The sequence below is a fragment of the Tamandua tetradactyla genome, chromosome 19 (genome assembly GCF_023851605.1).
Source record: "Tamandua tetradactyla isolate mTamTet1 chromosome 19, mTamTet1.pri, whole genome shotgun sequence".
In the NCBI taxonomy this organism is placed as follows: Eukaryota; Metazoa; Chordata; class Mammalia; order Pilosa; family Myrmecophagidae; genus Tamandua; species Tamandua tetradactyla.
The window spans coordinates 59,229,881-59,252,286 of NC_135345.1; the positions used below are offsets into that span (position 1 = coordinate 59,229,881).

Genomic DNA, 22,406 nt, shown 5'->3' on the forward strand with positions numbered 1-22,406 from the left:
AAGCAGAATATATATAAATATATATAAACATAAATATGAAACAGGTGAAGGAAATGTTGAGAAAAATATTTATGACTTATGTGACAAGGAAGTATTAAATGTCTATGATATTTAAATTATACAGACAGGTCAATAGGAAGATTGAAACACATTAATAGAAAAAAAATGAGAAAGCATGAGCAAACTTTTCAAAAGTAAAAAAAACAAGTAAATAGTTTGTATATTTTCTATTTTCTTTTATCTATTTTATACTTTGCAGAAATTTTCAATAAAAGTAATCTTCACAATTATAGAACAAATAATTTAAAAAGATGAAATCATATTTAAAGTGTTGTTGGGAATGATAGTGTGATATTTAAAGGATAATGAACTTTTTAAAATAAGCTTCTGCGTATAGCAGCCATCAAGTATTTATAAATGTTAAAGTCTGAGTCAAAATTACTCAACAGCAAAAATCTGTAGGAATTACACTTTTATTATTTAAATGTTTAGATTTTGTTTCTACTTATTAACAGTGGGGAAAAAATAGTTATTTTTAAACCACGTGGGCATATATATGACATACTGTAGTAGGTAAGGTGGGAAAAAATCTTCAAGAAACATTTAAGAGAGTAGAAAGAATTCCTTCACCTGGGTTTGATTCCTGGTGCCTGCCCATGCGAAAAATAAATAAATAAAATAAAATTCCTTTAGGTTAAGATTTTGTTATCATAGGTTATCATAAATTGTGCCATCTAAAGTAGAACATCAGATTCTTTAAGAATCAATATGTCTGTGTACGTGGTGTATTTGTGTGTGACATATATGCATGTATATACATATACACAAAATAGTCTCTTATGCCTTCTCTAAGCTACCATGTTAAAGAATTCTGTGAAAGAATGCACAAAGGATCAGGTAGACATAGGAGAACTGCCTTGAATTTGTGTTAATCTGATGTAGAAATTTTATTCCAGTTCACTCTTCAAAGCACTAACGCCCAAGGCTTCCAATTACTTCATCAATCCTCATGATTTGATTTTGTTAACAATTATACCATGAAAGTTTAGAGAAATAAATATTAGTCTTTGGGGGCTGTTTCAGTTTGCTAATGCTTCAAGCATACAATACACCAGAGATGGACTGGCTTTTATAAAGAGGATTTATTTCATTACAAATGTACAGTTCTTTGGAAGAAAAAAGAATTGACTTTCCTCTGTCTTTCTCTGTCACATGGGAAGGCACAGGGTGGGCCTGCTGGCCTTCCCTCCCAGCTTCTAAGTTCAAACAGCTTTCCCCAGGGTGATTCTTTTCTGCATGTCCAAACGTCTGGGTCTGAGCCAGCTCTGAGCGCTGAGGTGAGATGTGCTGGATTGTGCTGAGCTTCTTCTCTCTCTTCTGATGCCTCCTTTTAAGCCTCCAGTTGATCAAATTAAAAGGCCACTTATTGCAGAAAGCATTCACCTAAGCCAACTGCAGATGTAATCAATCATGATTTAAGTCCACAGAAACAGAAAAGCTAGACACCATCACCTGGCCAATATGGCACACAAACTTAAACCTTACTACAGGGACAATTCCAGAGTTTATAGAAATAAATAAAATAAACTTCACATTTTACATTAAAGATGGATATGAGAATAGTCTCTGCTTTCACAATTTCACCCCTTGATTGTTTCCATTATTCATATTTCCTTGTTTTCCTCTCTGTTTCTCTTTAGAAATCAAACCTGAAAAAGAGTATACTTAAATCATCCCACTTATTTTCTCAAAATTAAAATCATATTAATGTATGAGTTTTGATTGAAATATTTCTGAATAATAAATCATCCATAACAACTTTAAAAGTAACAATTTTACCTTGAATTTTTCTGACAAAATTCATATGTATATATATATACATGTGCACACACACAATATATTGTTTACCCTGTTGAGAATAATTTTATATGTAGAACATTAAGAAACGTCAGTAACCCTGGCCTCTACTCTTGTTACTCTACAACACACACATGCACTTGTATATACACCTGCCCAAACACCGAATAGTAGAGCTGATACATCGAACATGCAGCCAAAAATCAAACTTGTTTTCCTAATTTTAGAAATAACCTCTCATCTTTCAAGTACTCGAGAAAAAAGCAAGTTGCTAAATCCATAGGTAATTCTTCAAATGTAAGTTTGAAAGAAATTTATTCTGTTGTTATATATAAATGGAACATTATATGAAGTCATGGAAAAATATTATTTTTCATAGCCCCAAGAACATCAATAAAGTAAGAAAGTTTATTCAACTGTTTACAGTCACACTTGATTCTTGTAATGTTATAATGCCAAAGTACACATCTATTATAGGAAATAATTAGTTTTAATATGCATTTTTCTAATATAATTTCAACTGTTACATCATTTGTTCTCATACTTTTTACCGACGCATTCTTATTAACAGAAAAGGATAAAGTACTGGAAATCAGGGAAGATACCTGAGGAAGGCATTTGTGTACAAAATACATTTGATATATCAGTTTTGTCAACAATTTACATGATTTTTCCATTCACTGTCTTAGTACTTGCATATACTTAGGGTGAGGCAATGTGAATACTATTTCCCACAGTTCTTAAACAGAAAAATTTTAAAGAAATATTTTCGGACAAAAACCTGGCAATCACATAGAATGCCTTAATTGTCTGCCTTCTGTATACACAAAATCAACCAGGAATGCATGTATTCACTGCTACAAGGTGTGGCAGGTTGGGCTATATACTCTCCCCAAACAGGTTCTAAATCCTAATTCTAATCCTATGGGTATGAGCCCATTATAAATAGGACCTTTTGAATATGTCAGAATCGGGATAGGTCTTATTTTAGTTCTGTAAGCTACTGAAAGCAGATAACATGAAATGGGTTGGTTTAAACACTGGGAATTTATTAGCTTACAATTTGAGGCTGAGGAAGCAAACAAAACAAATCATCATCAAGGTGATGCTTTCTTTCCAAAAGCCAGCTGTTGGTGACCCTTGGCTCATCTGCCACACATGGCAGCATCTGCTGGACTCTCCTTTACTACCCAGGTATCATCGCTTTCAGCTTCTTGCTTCCATGGCTTTCTCTCAACTTGTATGAATTTTATTCTCCTATAAAGCACTAAAGTAGAAAGATTAAAACCCATTCAGACTGAGTTGGGTCACACATAACTGAAGGAGTCTGTTGAAAAGTTCTTACTTAAAATGTGTCCACACCCATAAGAATGTTTTACATTTAACAACATGTTTTTCTGGAGTGCATACAACTTCCAACCACAACAGATCTTACTCCTATTATGGAAACTTTAAAAAGATGAAAGCCATGGGAATAGCCAGAAGCTGGAAGTAAACAGAACCTGGAAAGGAATGAAGGAGACATTGTCATTTGATGGGAAAGTCAAGGAACCCTTGGCTTGCTGGTCAATCAATATAAAGCCTTTCATCCTCCAAAACCATGAAACAAAAATTTCCTGTTTTTAAGCTAACTCATTGTGTGGTATTTATCACAGAGTAGAGAAACTAAGATGCATGAGAAAGAAAAAAATTTCAATTTTGCTAACAAGGAAATAAGATTACAAAAACTATGGTTTTGCTAATAACACATCAAATATGTGACTGAACGAGGAAGAAAACAGGTCTTCAAAAATCCCAGCAAGATCCTCTTCTCTCTACAACACAAGTTAGGAAATATTAATAAGCGCATTTGGTCTAAAACTCAAAATACCATTGGAAGAACATATAATTATTTGACAGGAAAGAGGAGAGAGAACATCTCAGGCAGAATCAAAACTTTTATCAATGTTATTGAATGAAATATTGAGAATACTGTCTGATTGGACTTGAGTCCAGTTTTCTCATCAGCAATGATAGGTTTTAAATTAAAACTCTGCCTCTAGTTTGGACAATATATATGTAGTTCCAAGAGTATACAGTGGTAATCTAGGGTTTATATAAGTCTTAGAATAAAGTTATCATATCTTTTGGAATAACAACTTTAAACAAAGATCTGAGAGAATAAATGCCTTAGCATTGTTCATTCATTTATTCATCCATTCATTCATCCAAATTATATTTATTAAGCATTCAATATATTCCAGGCACTATGCTATACTCTGGGAACTAAGCAGTGAATATGACTAAGGCTTTGTCTTTATTGCTTTTATTTATGTGTGTATAAGATAAGAGAGGATAAATTATCAAGAAATGGTGTCAACTAAGGATATGTATTCCAGAAAGACAAGGCAGTTGTAGACTGAGTAAAAGCTGCTAGACTTGAGAATTGCACTATTATCAGTGATATTTATGATAAATATTTTAATATAATCATGAAATATGCTCTGGAAACCAGAATCTACCTCCCTCTCTAGGGACTTCCTCTGTAATTCTACAACTACCATCAAGTTTCTGTATATAACAAGATTCAGAAATTATTCTTAATCAATGAAAAAGCAGTGATCAAAATTGAAAAACATTAAGAACTGGTTTGGCTGTGAAAAAATACAGGAATTAGAAACTGTGAAATGTCTAGCAAAATGTAACTAAAGGTGTTGATGACTAAAACATATGGGTAGGACAACAGAGGTAATATTGAATAGAAGGAAGGTTATTTGGGGATTACATAAACTTGAGTATAAACATAGGCAAAGAAGTAAAAGCAATTAGGAGGGAACTGAGAAGAAATAGTGAGAGATGGGTGAAGAAAGTCGGATAGAAAACCCAGGACACAAGCAGAGATAAACTTAAAAGGAGAAAGAGAAGTCTCTTTCATTTTTATTTCTAGTATTCATTATGCTGCTGAGTATAAAAGTCCATGTGAAATCCTAGTTTTCAAAGAGGCTTTTTAATTTTTTAACACTATTACATTTTTTAGTCAAAAAGCAGACTTAGTTTCAAGGCAATCAGGCTAATCAAAACCCAAATCCATGTATCCAGAGAAATCAGTAAATTTTTCTTAAGGGAAAATTTTAATGTCAAGACAGATAACCATCTGATAGACTCCATTTGTTTCTATTGCTTCTGCACTGTTGGAAAAGGTGACTTTGAGATTGTTGCTGCCAGTTGTACATTTTTTATGATTCAATGATTCATTTAATACATCAGTACTAACTGTAGGATAATAATTCAAGTAAATAATAAAATTTTGGTCCCCAGGTTGTAGTCAATTTATGTGAGGTCTAATGTTCCAAATAAATAGCTTTTATCACAATTATGAACACATATATTATAAAACTAGACATTGAATATGCTTTATTTGAACCCAAATAATTCATAATTAATTTTCAAATTCTCATCCAGTAAGACTACATGTGATTTTTATTGGGGGGGGATATAATTCTACAGTTTATTTAACTTCTTTTTTAATATATTAGAGAAGCTATGGGTTTAAGACAGGTGATTTATGATCATTTGGTTACCTTGCAATGGCTCCCAAATTTGTGTGTATCATTCATGGCCTAGTGTTTCTAGTTTATGCTAAAATGTTAGAAATTAGATAGCTGTATAACACATTTTTGACATAGCCATTTCAATTTCATATAATATCTGCTGTCATCTAGTGCTTGTTGTATAACAGTTACTTATCTTATTAAAATGTGAATGCAATCATAAAAAATTATTTATTTAGAAACTCCACTAATTCTTGACTTTTTAGAAAGACATGTATGACACGGATTTAATATTATTAGTGTTTTTCAAGGCTAAAACAGTAATTACCTCTATTGCCTAATAGTACCTTGTAAGATTGTTGACACAAGCTAGAGATAGGTCAATTATTCTTCAGTTTTCTTAGGTCAATTAAAATTCAGCATAAATTTATGTAATACATGATACACAGCATTTCTTATTGTCTAAAAGCTTATATCTCTAATAGTATACTCACTGCTAAAATTTTTCACTATGAATTTAAAAAATATGTAATTGTATATTTTATATAAATGTTCAAAATTTCATGTATTTTAAGATCATCCAAGTAGACTGAAATGTCAAGTTGACAGTAAAAATGTATTTCTTTAATTCCAGTCCTAAGGTATACAGTGCTAAAATATCCTTGTCTAAACCCTGTATCATGCAGAGATGCTATACACATCTTATTGGGAGCAGAGATGAAGGCTATAATAAAATAATATATACTAAGTCCTTATCCCCAGCTGAAGTTTCCTCTGGCTGATCATTGTATAATTTTGATGTTGTAAACCTGACAAACTTTGGAGAAAGCCAACAGTGACCACCTAAAGTTAGAAGAACCATTAAGCAGTTCAAAGGCTCTGTTTGCGTCTGCAGAAGCAAGGGTCCAACCCTCCTCCAGAAGTTGGAATCCCTAAGATTTTTCATTAACTTATATATTATTGTGTAGTTTGGGGCCAGGTGTTTTACATAAAACAGGTATCATTTGCATCTATAATTTTCTGTTGACTACTAATTGATGAGCATGTCCCTAGGGTTATATAATTCCATGTTGACTACATATTATTTCATCCATTGCATGTTCAAAAATGGCAAAAAGTCTCCATCTCTTGGTGTATGTGTTTCATTATGCTAAGAAGGCAGAGATCACCTTAAAGATAATTTTCAGGTCTTCTGCACCCTTGTATTTTAAACAACTGAATCTAGTCTCTCGCTTGACCAGAGAAGCAGGGTGCACTTAATCGCAAGTGTACGATGTTGGTCTGAGTATAGGTTATGATTTACGTACATCTCACTAGTTTTGAATTCTAGCTTCTTGGTTCCCTTTGTTCCATAGATCTTACTGGCTACCAGCTTTCCCTATGTAACTACACTGGTTTCTTTGTGATCCTAGGAACTCCACTGTCATCCTTCACAACCACTCCAACAATCTGTCCACCTCTGTGCTATGATTTTTCTATATCAACCCCTCTTGTTGCCTCTGCTGATTTGACTTTAATTCAAGGATACTTAGTGTTTTAGTTTGCCAAAGCTGCTGGAATGCAATATACCAGAAACGGTTGGCTTTTATAAAGGGGAATTATTAAGTTACAAGTTTACAGTTCTAAGGACTTAAAGTGTGCAAACAAAGGCATCCAGAGAAAGATACTTTGATTCTGAAGAAAGGGAAAGATAGCGTCTGTGTTTCCTCTGTCACATGGAAAGGTATATGGCTGGCATCTTTTGGTACTTATTCCCAGTTCCATTGCTTCCTGCCTCTAATTCCAGTGGCTTCCTCTCTAAGTATCTGTGGGCCTCCACTTTGCTTAATTGGGGAAAAACTGTGCATTCTGGCTTGCTGAACATCTCATGTGAAGGCACATGGCAATGTCTGCTGGGCTCTGCATCTCAAAACATCTGTGTCTACGCATCTGCTCTCTCTATCAGCACTCCAACCATCTCTAATTGTCTGCCTCTATGTTGGCTCTGAAGCAACTCCAAAATATTTCCTATTTCAAAGGATTAGTTTTCCAGTAAACTAATCAAGGCCTGCTTAAAATAGGCAAGGTCACATCTCCATCTACTCAAATGTCCATACCAGTAACTGGTTGTGCCACATCTCCACAGAAGTTATCTAATCAAAAGGTCACAGCCTCAGTTCAGTGGATCAATCTCCTGGAAACAATCTAATCAAAGCTTTCCACCCTAAACAATAGGATTAGATTAGGAAAAGTACATGGCTTTTCTGGGTACATAACAATTTCAAAGTAGCACACTTAGGATTTGTTTCTTGCTCTTGGAAATTCCCAGGGCATGACTTAACTCATTCTTAGCTTACCATTTTGATGTCTAAACTTGTATCCCTATCCACTTTAGTCCCCTGGTCCACCTAACTTATGGTGTGACACTAAATCAGTATCAACGTTCCTGGTGAATATAAGTCTCAAATAATTAGAATCCCCTTGATTTCACTAACATCTTTTTGACCCACCAGTCAAACCTACCCTAGTTCTAGCATGTAAGGTATTTTTAAAAAATATTTTAATGATAACAATAATATATGAACAATGTTTTAAAAACCAAACACTGTGGAAGGATACAAAATAAAAATAAAAGACAACCTACTACCCCAGGAAACTTACCCTGAGGAAATTTTGAGTTTTAATTTTTCTGAAAGTTAATGTGGTTCTTTTCTTTTTTTTTTTTTTTTTATCAATTTTATGCAATGCTTATGGGGATTGCAATTAAAAATGGAGATGACCTCATTTTCCATCCAAGCCTTTGCTTAGACATTCTTTCTGGGAGGGGTGAGTGGAGGAACAACTCTGCAATAAGAGCAAAATAATTCTGGATGTAGGTGGACTAACAAAAAAACCAACATTATTTTAAATAGAGCTTGACTGTCTAAATATTAAGGCAAACATCAACAATGGTTTGCATAGTATTCCCCAAAATGCAGGAACTGAGAAATGACCTTATTTTGGAAATGGGGTCTTTGAAGATGTAATCAGATTAAAATGTGGACATCCTGGGTGAAGGTGAGTTGAAAACCCCATAGACATGTGTTTTTATAAGAGAAAGGAGAGGGATATTTTGAGGCATGGGGGAGAAAAAGGGAAGAAAGGCATGTGAAGATGGAGGCAGAAATTGGATTTATATAACTGCAAGCTAATTCTACACATAGAAACGTGAAGAATTGCCAGGAGCTACGAGAGCTAGGAAAAAGCACAGTAAGATTATTTCCAAAAGCCTTCAGAGGGATCATGGACCTACTGACATCTTGATTTGGGATTTCTACCCTCCAGAACTGTGATACAAATATTTTTTTGTTGTTTTAAGCCTCTCAATTTGTGGCAATTTGTTATTGCAGCTGTAGGAAGCAAATACAATATCCAATAGTTAAAAATTAACAGGCTGCTTCTGCTTAAGATATAGAAAGTGGCAGGAAAATATAGCTCCACTCTAGAAGATAATGGAAAGTCTGTAAAATCATTTCTTTAAGCTCATCAGAGGGCTGAGATTACCTAGCAAACTAATGAATTAAATACAAAAAGTGACAAGCTCCTCCTAGAATAAGCAGAACCCATTTGCACCAATTTTGCTGAGCATTGGCAAGAGGAGGAGGCAACCGTAAGCAAAAGGACACTACTGAAATTTTAATGCATCTTTAAACCATTAGGTTTACCAGACCTGAGAGATAATACAAAAAGAAGTAAAGTCTGGATCTTTCCACCCACTTTTTTCATGGACTTTTCTTAAATGGCCAGGGGAAATTTGGGGGCAAGGCAGGGACACAGAGCAAAACAATTTCAGAATCACATGTTCACGGGGCATGCTTAAGTCTGAAAGCAGAAGTGGATAACCTATAGAACTTTCTCCACTTAAGAATGAATATGAAATAGCTGAGTTTTTCCTTGGAGTTATATCTGAAGAGTATGAAATCTGAAAAAATAAATCAGTAGGTATCCAAGCACTCAGAGCCTGCATACGTATGAGGGTGGAAAAGTAGAACTGAGAATCATATTTTTAAATCTCAGGCCTACACAAAGTCAGTATACCACAGGTGAAGGGACAGGAGGACTGAGAATTAAGGTGGAGGAATACAGAATTGCATGTATCTGATAGCAGACTAAGTATGGTTTCCATTTCCCAGCTTTTAAAATAATGCCATATATGGTGGTTTGAAGCTATATGTACCCCAGAAAAAAGCATATTCTTGTAGTTAATGGATTTTTGTGGGTGTTGATCCATTGTAAATAAGAAATTTTGATGAAGTTACTTGAGTTAAGGTGTGACCTACATCATTCAGGATGAGTCTCATCCTCTTACTGGAGTCTTTAAAAAAAATGGAATGAATAGACACAGAGAGAGAGAGAGAAGCAAATTGCTCACAAGAGAAGGGAGAGAGCAACAGACACCACTATGTACCTTGCCATGTGTCAGAGGAGCCATGGATCACCAGCAGCTGGTCTTTGTAAAGAAATCATTACCTTGATGATGTCTTGACTTGGACCCTTTCCTGATGTCAAAGTGTAAGCTAATGAATTCCAATTGTTTAAACCCAATCCATTTCATGGCATTTGGTTTGAAGCAGCCTAAAAACATATTTTAGTACCAGGAGTGGGGTGCTGGTATTTCAGGTAACAAAAAATGTGGAAATTGCTTTGAAATTTGCAATAATAGTTAGAATCTGGAGAATTGTGAGCTGTTTGACAGAAAATCCTTAAAATACTTTGAAGAGACTGTTGGTCAAAATTTGGATATAAAGGTACTTCTAATGAGACCTTAGGAAAAATGATGAATGCCTCATTGGAAACTGGAAGAAAGATAATCTTTGTTTTAAATGACAGAGAACTTGGCAAAATTGAGTTGTAATGCCAGATGGAGGCAGAATTTGAAAGCTACGAACTTGGATATTTAGCTGAAGATATTTCCAAACTCAGTATGGAAAGTGCCACATAGTTTCTTCTTGAAGCTAATAGTAAAATGTGGGAAGAAAGGGACAAGCTGAGAACAGTACTCCTGGGCACAAAGAAATCAGAAATTGATGGTTTGGTGTAGTCTGAGTTTTTGGAAAGCACATCCCCAGAGAGCAGTGTTCTATGTGAGGGTTTTACTGAACATGGTTCCAGACAATCATTTCAATTCAAGTCAAGATTGGAAATACAGTTATCCAAAAAGGAATTATGGAAAGTTCTTTCATCTGATGGTTTGGATCCCTGTGTACTACATGTGAAATGAACAAATATTTTGTGAGATATGTATGAAGAGTCTCAATGCCAGCCTATACTAAAAGAACAGAAAAATGCTATATTGGAGGAAATATGACTTCAAAGGCAGACATTGAAAGCTGAGATTTGGACTGAAGAAGTTATCTCTTGTCTTGTGCCAACAGAGTAGGCTCACCCACATGTGTGAAAAGGTGGAGTCTACCCCATTGTTTGGAAAGAGCAGGCTTATGCCCTGCTGTTCAAAGAGAGTGCTCTTAATCCAAATTTCTCAGAAGGTGGAATCTATTCCTCAGAAATTGCAGAGAGTCTGGCCATCACCCAGTGTTCTGAGGGAGTCAATGTTGTGCTCTGGGAATTGTGGAGTGTCTGACCATTACCACAATAGTTGATAAGGGTGAGCCTTAGCCCCATTGTTTGGGGAGACAAGGGCCATGACATGAAAACTTGGAAATGTTGGGACTGTCACTATATCAGGTCTGTAGCACAAACCATCATTCCATAATGACCATCAGACCTTGTAATCTGATGCATTATGTCCTTCAGTGTTTCAGAATTATTTGGGACCCATGACACCTATTTTCTTCCAATTTCTTCCTATGAGAATTGCAAAGTTTATCCTATTTCTGTCCCTCCATTGTATACTGGAAACACTTAACTTGCACTCTAGGACTTACAGGTCTACAGATGGTGGGGAATTGTTTCCCAGGACTAACCATACCTGTAACCAATTTCAATGAGACTTTGTACTTAGTTTTGTTTCAGAAATGGCTTAAGATTTTAGGATATTGTAATTGAATGATTTTATTTTTCATGTAGAATAAACATGTTTTGGGGGGTTCAGAGGGTGGACTTTGGTGATTTGAAGCTGTAAATACCCCAGAAAGTACATTCTTAAGTTTAATACATCCTTATGGACCTTTCTATGAGGCTACTTCAGTTATAATGTGACCAACCTCATTCAGGAAAGCTCCTAATCCTCTTACTGGAGTTCTTTAAAAAAATGGTGAGAGAGAAAGAAAGCCATGGAATCCAGAAGCTGAAAACAGCAAAACCTAGAAGAGTAATTAGAGACTAGCAGATGCCACTATGTGCCTTAGATTGTGGCAGAAGAGCCAAGAATCATCAGTAGCTGGTCCTTGGGAAGACAGTATTGCCTTAATGATGACTTGATTTGGACATTTTTCTAATGTCAAACTGTAAGATAGTAAATTCTCATAGTTTAAGCATGACCCATTTAATGGTATTTGCTTTAAGCAGCCTAGGAAACTAAAACACCATACAATGGGTTGACTTAGGAATAAGAATTTATTGGATCATGGTTTCAGAAGTTATAAGACTTGCTTCTTCCTAGGCTTTGAGTCTTGTGATTGTTCAGCAAACTTAGAAGCTCCTGGCTTTTCCATCACAATGCATTGACCATGATGGCATCTTCTCCTTTCTGTTCTGGGTTTCCTTGACTGCCAGCTTCTGTCTTGTCCAATGCTTTCCTCTCTCTGTGTCCAATTTTCTTTCTTTATAAGGACTTCAGTTACCCTCATTCAGTTTGGGCACACTTGAACTGACAACATCTTCAAAAGTCCAATTATAAATTAGTTCACACCCACAAGACTAGGAGTTAGGACCTGAGCATGTCTTTTGTGAGGGATATAATTCTATCTCTACCTGTCCACCTTCTGAACCCCCAAAAGACATGATCTTCCCACATGCAAAATGCATTCATTCAATCAAATCATTTGAAAAGCCTACAGTCATTTCTAAGTGACTTAACAATGCTAAGGATAAAGTCTCATCAAAATCACTTATGGAAATAGTCTATCCATAGGGAAGACTCCTATTTGTATGTGGACCTGTAAAATCTAGAAAACAATATGTAAGTTTCCAATATGCAATGTTAAGAGAGGCATAGAATAAAAATTCCCATTTCAGAAGGAAAAAATTAGAAAGAAATTATGGGCCACTGGTCCCCAAAATGTGAGAAATCCATCAAGCCAAACTCCTATAGATTTCAAGGTCTGAGAGTCATGCATGGATTGATATTTTATCCTCCAGGCCTGCTAGAGTTACAGCCCCACAAGTGCTTGCACTTGAAAAAGTTCTCCCTAACCCCTGGACATATGCACTCTATGCTTTGAAGTGGCAGCACTCTCTGAATAATAGGACACTATTATTTTGAGAGGGCACCCCCTCAAAGCACCTGAGTAGATGGCCAGTCCCATTCAAGTGCAATGTTGGGTAACTCCTTTCTTCTGGCCCAAAATTTCTTTGGTCTAGATCTCGGCTTCCATGTTTCTACCTTTGTAGTTATTCTCCCTTCAATTTCTCTCCTCTCTGTCCCTTTCCAGCATGGCTTTTCCACAAAAATTTCACAAAGTCCCTTTTGACTTTTCATGTAGTTCCAGGGGTTCAAACCATTAGTCAATAAAACTTTCCATATATCCTTCAGGGACAGCTACATTTCCAATCCTGACTTCCTCTGATAAATATAACTAGATCTAAGCTTAGTCACAACCTCTTTAGCAACAGAGTGTTAATTTCTCACATAGAATTCTGTTCTCTGGAGAATCACTGTCTGAGGGTAGACCCTAATCTTAGAGCTGAGAATTTTATGAATCATCAATTATTGTTTTATTTGTCCTTGATATTTCAATCCTCAGTTGATCTCTTTCCAATCTCATATCACTATAAGCTGTAAGAAGAGACCGTGCTGCATCTTTAAAACTTGGCTTGGAAATCTGGTCAGCTAAATATCCAAGTTTACCTCTTTCAACTTTTGCCTTTTATCCATCATGAGAAAACAATTTCACCAAGTCCTCTGCCACTTTATAAAAAGGATACCTTTCTTTCAATTTCCAATAATACATTTATCATTTCCTTCTATGGGATCATCACAGGTATCTTTAACAGCCATATTTCTGCCAACAGTCTCTTAAAGTAATCTGGACTTTTTCTATCAAGCACCTTGCAATTTTTCCAGCCTCTACCCATTACTCAATTCAAAGCCATTTCTATTTTTGAGGTATTAATCATAGGAGTACCTAGTTTCTGGTACCAAAAACTGTTTTAGTTTCCTGACTGATAAAACAAATATCATATAATGGATCAGCACAGGAATTAGAATTTACTGGCTCATGGTTTTAGAGGCTAGGAAGCTTGCTCCTACCAAAATTGGTATATTTTGTTTAGCTGGTAACCTTTGGGATTCTTTGGCTCGTCTGTTACATGGCAATGCCCATTAGGGTATCTTCTCCTTTCTTTTCTGTGTTCTGTTAAATTTCAGTTTCTGGCTACTCTTGTGGCTTCTGTGTCTAATTTATTTTGCTTCTAATAACTCCAGACATATTAAGTTAAGGCCTATTCTCATCCAGTTTGGGCACACCTTAACTAATAACATTTTTAAAGGTCCTGTATACAAATGGGTTCACATCCACAAAGCCAGAGATTGGACACAAACATGTCTTTTGTGGGAGACATGATTTGATCTTGACCTAATATATTAATAAACACTCTCTTGGCATTCCAGTCCATTAACCAACTAGTTGAAGAAGCCATTTACTATTGGTGACAGGCTAGAAAAGCATAAAGGAAACCTTCCAATGAAATATGGCTGTAAGTACAGGGGCACAGCTATCACTGGGGAAAGACACAGACACTAGGACAACTCTATTACTTTTCTAAAGTCTGAAGGCAGAGTAAGAGAATTGAGAGCATATGGTACATTGAATGCAACTAAGGTAACATTAAAGGGTACAACAACTCAGTACCAGCCTAAATTTACTCTGCTTCCCCCACACGAAAGACCAAACAGGGGAAAAAAAAAAAAAGGCTATGCTCTTTTCTGGGTATAAATAGTATTTGCTTTTGTCTTTACTGTTCTTTTACACATAAGCTCAACTTTGAATCACATATACACATATGCGAGGAAAATACAAATATATATAAGCCATTACCAGGAGACAAAAAAGTAATTGCAAGAAAATTCAGACACAATTCAGATGTTTAAATTATCAGACAAGGAATTAAACTATGTAGCTATGATAAATGTGCTAAAGTGTTTAGGAGAAAAAGTGGACAATATGCATGAATGGATGAAAGATTTCAGCCGAGAGAGCAAAACTATAAAAGAGTGTCAATTGTCAGTGATAGAAATGAAAGACATGATAATAGACATTAAAAAATTTTTGTGAACATATCAACAGACTGGACTTGATGGGAGATTCAATGTATTTGACAATAAAAATTATTCATCTAGAAACAAAGATTTATAAAAAGTGAAATGAAGGAATGTGTGTTCTAGTTTGCTAGCTGCCAGAATGCAACACACCAGAGATGGATTGGCTTTTAATAAAAGGGAATTTATTTTGTTGGTTCTTCAGAGGAAAGGCAGCTAACTTTCCACTGAGGTTCTTTCTTACGTGGAAGGCACAGGATGGTCTCTGCTGGTCTTCTCTCCAGGCCCCTGAGTTCCAACAACTTTCCCTGGGGTGACTTCTTTCTGCATCTCCAAAGGCCTGGGCTGAGCTGCTAGTGCTGAGATGAGGAATGCTGAGTTGCTTAGCTGTGCTATGTTGCGTTCTCTCATTTAAGCACCAGCCAATTAAGTCAAATGTCACTCATTGCAGCAGACACGCCTCCTAGCCGACTGCAGATGTAATTAGCAACAGATGAGATTCACATACCACTGGTTTGTGGCCACAGCAACAGAACTAGGTGCCTTCACCTGGCCAAGTTGACAACTGAATCTAACTACCACAATGTGTATTTGTGATCAGTGTGACAATGTACTAAACATATGTGTAATTAGGATCCAAGCACTAAAATAGAAATAGAATGAGGTGGGATAGATTTAAATGGAAAATGATTGAGAATTGTCTGAAATTAATGAAAGGCAACCCACAGAGCCAAGAAACTAAGGGAATCACAAGGTGATTAAATAAAAGAAAAAAAAAAAACTTAGACATACTATAGTCAAACTTCTGAAAACTACCCATGATGAAGCAATTGTGAACGCATCCCTGGAAAAAAGAAATAGGAAGAATTATTACTAGCTTCCTATCAGAAACAATACCAGAAAACAGTGTAACAACAATTTTACAATCTGTTACTGTAGAATTTTATGTCCACAAAAATATCCTTCAATAACAAGGGTAAAATGAAAACAGTTTTAGACATATGAAAGAGTAAAGAACATATTTTTAACAGATAATACATTTCCATTATTCATAAAGATAAATATTAATACATTTGATGACATATCTTTTAAATTTCTTTTCATCAACATTACCCCAAATGAGAATAAAATGTTAGCTCAAATAGGTATAAATCCAAAGACTGAGGGAAGGTATTTGAAGCACAAATAGCTGACAAAAGATTAGTATCAAATAGATAAATTATGATAATCAATAAGAAAAATTAATACAAGAGTAAAAAGGCCATAGATTAGAAGCATCAAGAGCATCTAATTTAATTAATTAATACGTTCCATTCACTTACAAAGTTTTTCTTGAACTTCCATGGTGAGATTTCATGACCTTATGCCACAATTTAAAACACTCTCATAACTGACTTACCTTTGCAGTCTGAACTATACTCTGGAAAACTTCTTACTCTTTGTCTATCTGAATAAATTGTATTATTTAGGCACAAACATTTTCTTTATTCAGCATTTAAATTTTTTTATTCCTTCAATAATATTTCATATTCCCAAACATTCTTGTTTCTGGTGGCCAATTTTTATAGTCATCTCTTCTATGTATTAAAAATTGAAAAATTGCCTCTAATATTTGCTCAATTTTTTTTCAGGAGAAATCATAGGTTCTCATAGTCATCTGAACCATGATTATACTTTGTTTTCTATAATCTTACAAATAGGAATGTTTCCTAGTAATTCTTTTCAACACTGCATATCTCATTCAAATTTTCAATATGACACCATCTAACTATATTATTAGTGCATGGGTTCTCAAAAATATTTTATTTGGTTTCATATGACTTTTTGAAATCACATTTTCCCCCACAAATCAACTTTCCTTAATAAGCATCACACTTAATTTAATTCAGTGTTCTAAATGCAAAATCAATTGAATAACATTTCTGAATGAATTTTTCAATTGATTATGTGCACTTCTGTCTTTTAAATAATCTTCATCACATCCAGTAGACATGTTAGGGAATTTTTCACAAATGAAACATTTTATTTTTCTCAGGAAAAATTAATCTTTCTACTTTTGTCACAATATGTACATACTCTTAGACCTTGAAATGACTCTCAGACCTTGAAATGACTCTCAGACCTTGAAATCTAATGGAGTATGCCTTGCAGGGTTTCAAAATTGTTTGGGATACAAGACCCCTGTTTTTTACCCTGTGAGAATGAATGTTTGTCGTATGCCTGTCCCTCCAGTGTGTAGCAGAGGCAGATAACTTTATTTACTTTATGCTTTACAGGTCCACAGGGAGAGGGGAATTGTGTACCAGGACAGAAAAATCCAACAACAATTTTGATGAGATTTTGTTCCAAGCATTGTTTCTTTTTTTTAATAGAGGTGTTTATATAAGTTTTATTTACCTATTTTCACAAATGCTTGTACAACCTATAGTGACTATTTGTAAAATAGAGTATTTTTTTCTAAGCACTGAGAGACAGAAAGTTTGTAGTGACTTCTGAGACAACACACGCTGAGTGGGAAGGAGAGTCCAGGGGAGTTCATGCCACAGGTCCTGAATAGCTGCTGGGAGGTATTGGCATCCCCGCTGAAACACAGGGCTGCAGTGCCTGCACAGTGACCAACCATGAGGAGATGCCAGAACTCAATTACACCCAAGCTTAAAAGCTGTTTCACTTTTTTCTTTTTCTAAGCCATTACAATGTCATAAAACCTCACTTTTTACCACATCTTTGTCTAGTGTTTTAGTTGCTTGCATGGTTCTTAAGTCTAAATATTGACTTTCATCCTTAGTATTTTAAGGAAATGCAGTTCCTTGTAGAGTTGATAACAGCTTGAACCAGCCGATACTGTCTGTCAGCATTATCCACCATGGAATGGTCTATGAAACTCATCCAAATTTTTGGGAGGTGAAATATTCAAAACCACAAGTGCAAAGTAGAAGTGAAGATCAAGAGCACTACTGGAAGTGTTATGTCATAAGGGGTAGAAGCTAAAACAGATGTTACATAAACTTATTCTTCACCAAACATTTAAAAAAAATCAATTTTTAAATTGATTTGTATGGTGGCTTTTCCATTCCTACAGAAAACATAAGAATTAGCATATACTTTAGCTTTCTACAGAAGTTCAACAGCAGGGCTGGTGGTTAAAACTTAAACAGTATAAAATATTTAAGAAACATTATTTTGTAAGCCCTCTTTCCTAAGCACTTAATAAAATCCATATGGCTTAATATAAAAGTTTACCATACAACAGTTTAAAAAGGATTTACCCAATATGTGATTTTTAGGTTTAGACATGATTGTTTTAAAGTTTTATTGAAGGCTTTGCTGCTGGACACAGCATAAAGGCAAACAACTGGAGTTCTTGTCATAGGTAGGGCAGAGTGTACAAAGTTTAAGCTGTAAAAAATATTTCAAAATATGAATTCAATTTTGAAATATGTGGTATTGAAGGTTGTCTGTATGAATACCTTTGGTGTAAAACAGTAACATTTCCCTTGATAAGCAGACAAAACACATTCATCCCCTTACACGTATTTGCATCTCATTCTAACCATTGTACCTACTCTAGACAAAACCCACTTCTGTCCCTTCCCTGGTGCAGAGGAGACAGGGAGTTAGATAACTGCAAACGTCCATATTGAACAGGCACTGTGCACTGAGCAGACTCCAGCACAGACCACTTGGGCCCCCAAAATGCACATCCCCCCACAACAGTCTCTCATCTCCCTTTCATGCTCCTTCAACAAACACAAACATGGACACCAACCCAATCCAAAGGTATCTGTACATCCTTTTAAACCTGTTAACTAATGTATAAAAATAAGAAGCAAAGGCAAGAAGCATGTTTTCCAGGTGAGAGTTTAGTTTATGGTAGGATGGCTTCCTGAGACAGGCAAGATCCCCTGGGGCTGGTATGCATGGTGTGCCTGCCTGGATGCCAGGCTGGAGGGAAAGATTCCAGGGTCCCCTTTGATTTCTAAACAAATGTCAGGACATCCACTTGCTGAAAAAGCCCAGCTTAATTGGGAGGAAGGCCAAAAGTAAGGAATGACCCTATGTAACTCTACAAATAGGTCAGTTGCCCTTCCTGGAGTGCAGTTGAACAAAGAAAGCAAGAGGAAGGGGAGGAAGCCACTAACAGAGCTGGGAATTCAGTGCCAGAGAAAGCTCCAACTCCTAACTGGATATGTGGAGACTCAGCAAACACCAGACCAAGGATCAGCCCTAGTGGCACAAAGCCTTCCCCTAAACAAAGCTATGCTTCCAAAGCTACACTGGTAACAGGTAGTCGAAGGCACGAAGCTGAAGTTGATTTGGTCACATGTCCACCACTATATGTTGTAACTGTTTATCAACAAGACATAGGCTCAAAACCATGTTGAAGAATGGACTTTTAGGAAAGCAGTGAAGATTGCGCCTAGTCACAGCTCAGAAGTCAGAAATCAGTTCTCGGGGGCTAGGTAGTTAAGAAATCAGTGGCTTCCAGACTCCCTCTGAGACTAACAACTGCAAAACCCTCTCAGATTTGTCAAATTCAACTCCTATGGGGGTGTCCCCTAAGAAGCTCAAATAGATAGTCATCACCCACAAAAATAAATACTGCAAACCAAAGTTCTCACATACATTTCACACCCACTAATAGTTTTTCTCCCCGAGAGGCAATCCTGGCTTCAAGTACTCTCAGGTTCTCATAGAAAGTAGACACCTTATACACAGCTGGTTCAACAATAGGGTGCCATTCACCTGAGTAAATACAGAATCACTTCATCTTATCAAGAATTACCAAAATAATGTGGCTTGTTACAAAAGAATCTCCAGACTCCAGGTTGAGTAGGAGGACGCGGGTGCCTGCGTACAGTCTAAGTGCGGCACGATAGAGAGGTAGGTAGGGCGAGCGGCTCATATCTGGCTTGCCTGCTCACTGGTGGAGACAAGGCCCAGCATCCAGGCATTTGACATGGATCTGACACTGATGCTTCTGCTCCTACACTCGTCCTCCACCAGATGATGCGAACATCCGGCTGTCCTGCCTGTGGCCTCCAGGAGTGCATTATCAGGACCCCGGCCATCCTGGGCCTCATAACAGCAAGAATTTCAGTGTCTCTTCATAAATCTGGGCTTTGGGGTACTCTATCTTGGTCTGTTTCTTCTCAGTGGTAATTATGGAGGAACAACAGACTTCAGCGTTCTTGCATCCCTGACTGTAAAAGGACCAGCAGCCGAGTTCATCCCCAATAACATCCTTTATGAACAGGACCCTTCCATTAAAGTGTAGAGACAGATTATTAAACAGTTCATTGTTTTTCAACATATTGTCAGAATTACTGGTGTATGAGTGTTGTTACTTCTATTGTAGAGCAACTTCACAGATGCCTTATTTGAAGTGACCATAAGATTTTGTTCTTCCTTCAATAAGGTGATGACAGGAACTTTGCAGAAAGGCTCATACATACCTCTGTTCTGTTGTACAGCTTCCCGGCACTCTTGCACCAGGCCCTGGACAAGGAAGTACCTGGCTTCTGCCATCAGCTCCTCAATTTCCTGCCTGATCTCAAACAAGGCACCACCTGATCATGTAGGTAGTTGAGTATAGTACCAAAGTGCTTCCCACACTGGTCAGTAAGGATCCAGCCTTCAACTGTCCATGAGCACTTCCATAGACCTCCATCTGCATGGTGTAGTAGAGGGCTCTGCCCACGTTCAGCTTCATATACTTGGAGCTGGGGCTTGTACCCTTGAAGGAAATGGTGCAAGTAGTAGCTGTGGGTACTGCTGACCTCATCACATTTTTTTTTGATATCTCTTCCATGAAAAGTTGAAGGACACCCTCCAAACCTGGACTGCAGCAGGCAGGAAACACCTTCAACCATTGTTTCTGAAATGGCTTAAAACTTTTGTGATGTTACGATGGAATGGATGTATTTTGCATGTAGGAAGAACATGTCTTTATTGGGTCTAAAGGGTTGAGTGTGGTGGTTTCAAACTGTATGTACTCCCCAAAAACATGTCCTAAACTTAATCCATTCCTGTGGGTGTAAACCCAGTGTAAAAGTAGCAGCTTTTGAGGAGGTACTTCAGTTAAGGTTTGACCTAACTCAATCAGAACAACTGTTAATCCTATTACTGGAGTCCTTTATAAAAAAAAAATGAAATTAAGACTGAGAGAAAGAAGGCCACAGGAAGCAGAAAGCTGAAATGGAATGCAGAAGAGAAGTAAGAGACCAGGAGAACACATTGCCATGTTCTTTGCCAGGGACAGAGGAGCCAAGGATCACCAACAGTCAGCTCCAGAACACCACAGTCGTGGGGAGAAAGCATAGCCTTAATGATGCCCTGATTTGGACATTTTCCTGACTTCAAAACCAAGCAAGTAAATTTCTATTATTTACCCTAACCTATTTCATGGTATTTGCTTGAGCTACCTAGGAAATTAAAACAATGTTAGTCACATATATGTGGAAATTTAAAAATAAGGCAAAGGGCTTGATTTCTAAGGTAAAATGTTCCATGGCATATCTATGAAATATGGTCCATTAAAGCATTATTCAATAACAAATGGACACTACTATTTTCTGTCCACAAGAAACTACTTTAAGTATGAAGATAGAGTGAGGTCTAAATTAAAATATTTAGAACAATGTTTAAATTAGAACCATGTTTAAAAGATGTAACTAACATGAGATAACAGGAGTGACTATCTAAAGATCAGGAACATACTAGGCCAAAGAATATGATAAGGAATAAAGAGAACATTTCATATTGAGATAAGGAAAATCCATTAGGAATATATAATTTCTTAAAGGTTAATAATCCCATTAATAGAGCTTCAAAATACATGAAACAAAAGCTGACAGAACTGAAAAAAAAATAGATGAATCTCCAATATAGTTAGAAAATTCAACTCTTCTCTCTTAGTTTTTGTTAGAAGAAGTAGTTAGAAAATTGAGAAATAGAATTGCAGAAAAATCTTATTAACCAATCAATGATCTAAGTTATCATTTTAAGAAGCTATAAAATAAGATCAAATTAAACCCAAATATATAAAAGGAATGAAATAATAAAGATAAGATAAAAGCAGAAATAAATGAATTAGAAAATGGACAACAATAAAAAAAGATGTGAATCCAAAATATATTTCTTAAGGTTAATATAGTTGAGTATACTTCTGGATAGATTGATCAAGGCTAATATAAAAGAAAGAAGAAAGAAACAACCTGCCAATATTAGAATGAAATAGGGCATAATTATAAATCCCATTGATAGTAAAACAATATTTGACATATTATAAGCATATTTACATGCAAACTTTTGAAAATGTAGATAAAATGGACAAATTCTATGAAATAATTCTTTGTAATAGGTAGAATACAAAGATGTCTACATTCTAATCCCTGGAATCTTTGAATGTGTTATGCTACATGGCAAAAGAGACTTTGCAGATGTAATTAAGATTATGCATTTAAAATGAGGAGATTATTCTACATTATCTGAATTGGACCAATTTAATCTCTGTGTTCTTCAAAACAGACAAATTTCTCTAACTGGGGCCAGAAAGAAGGAGCACAAGGAGAGGTCAGTGATATTCGAAGCATGAGGTGTCCTGTGCCATCATCGCTGAA

General features: G+C 36.1%; 1 pseudogene; it reads right to left on the reverse strand.

Moving 5' to 3' along the window:
• Positions 1 to 19,686: 19,686 nt before the first annotated feature.
• On the reverse strand, positions 19,687 to 20,596 carry LOC143663405 (BTB/POZ domain-containing adapter for CUL3-mediated RhoA degradation protein 3 pseudogene; annotated as a pseudogene).
• Positions 20,597 to 22,406: the final 1,810 nt, after the last annotated feature.